The sequence below is a fragment of the Octopus bimaculoides genome, chromosome 28 (genome assembly GCF_001194135.2).
Source record: "Octopus bimaculoides isolate UCB-OBI-ISO-001 chromosome 28, ASM119413v2, whole genome shotgun sequence".
NCBI classification, from domain to species: Eukaryota; Metazoa; Mollusca; class Cephalopoda; order Octopoda; family Octopodidae; genus Octopus; species Octopus bimaculoides.
The window spans coordinates 7352674-7353594 of NC_069008.1; the positions used below are offsets into that span (position 1 = coordinate 7352674).

The following is a 921-nucleotide window of genomic DNA, read 5'->3' on the forward strand; positions in this document are numbered from 1 at the left end:
CGCCCCGCTTGCCAGCTCTGGTTACACCGTCCAACCTATGTCAGCATGGACAACAGGTGTTAAATGATGATGAAATGTTTGATGATACTGCTATAAAGAAGATAATGAAATCTGAGATTTATGATAAACAAAATGTTTATTCTTCCTATAAACAACAAAAGCAAATATTACTGTTACTATGAGCAACAAAACACTGTGAGAGTTTGAATGTTATTGTTCTTAGTGTAATAGTAGCAGCAATCAGAGTTAGCTGCCGGTCATTGCATTGCTGTTGCAGATCACTCACTGTGGTCAACAGCTGTTTGCCACCTCTGTTGCCCGTCACCTCTGGTGTCTGTCAATGCTCTCTGTCAAGCTAAGATGTGCTGAATATATACCAATGGATAGGCTGAGAGAGAAAGGTGCAAAAAGTTGGTATTGTTGCTGGAGCCAGTTCTTGGCAAAGTTGTGATTGGTCAGATTTTGTTGATCACATGGGTAATGTTCTAGCAAATCGCAACATTGGATATAGTGATTGGACTGTTGAATATTCCAACTATATGACTCTCATGCCAGTGAAATTCCTGTTCACAGTGAATTGAATGAAACAATGACAACAGTGCAGAAATTGCTTTAGAAAAGGGTAAATTTGTAAAGACTAAAAATGTTGGTTAAATGTTAGGCCAGAGTATACTTGTAAAAATTCTGGGAAAGAAGATCTGATGAGGATACATGTATGTACGTGAACAAGATGAGTGCAGCTGAGTGTGAGAGTGAGTGAGTGACTCATACATAGTTATGAATGATGTACACTACAATACCAACAAGAACAACTTATCTGAAATATAACAATTGCTTACCCCAGTAAAGCAAGTAAAAGAATTAAAACAAAAAACAAACAAAAATTATCTAATTGATAGCAAAAAATAAACATTACGTATC

General features: G+C 36.8%; 1 protein-coding gene across 1 annotated transcript in view; it reads right to left on the reverse strand.

The window, feature by feature from the left end:
• Nucleotides 1-921, reverse strand: part of LOC106872552 (zinc finger protein 850) — a 17372-nt gene that overhangs the window by 12824 nt on the left and 3627 nt on the right. The window lies entirely within an intron of this gene.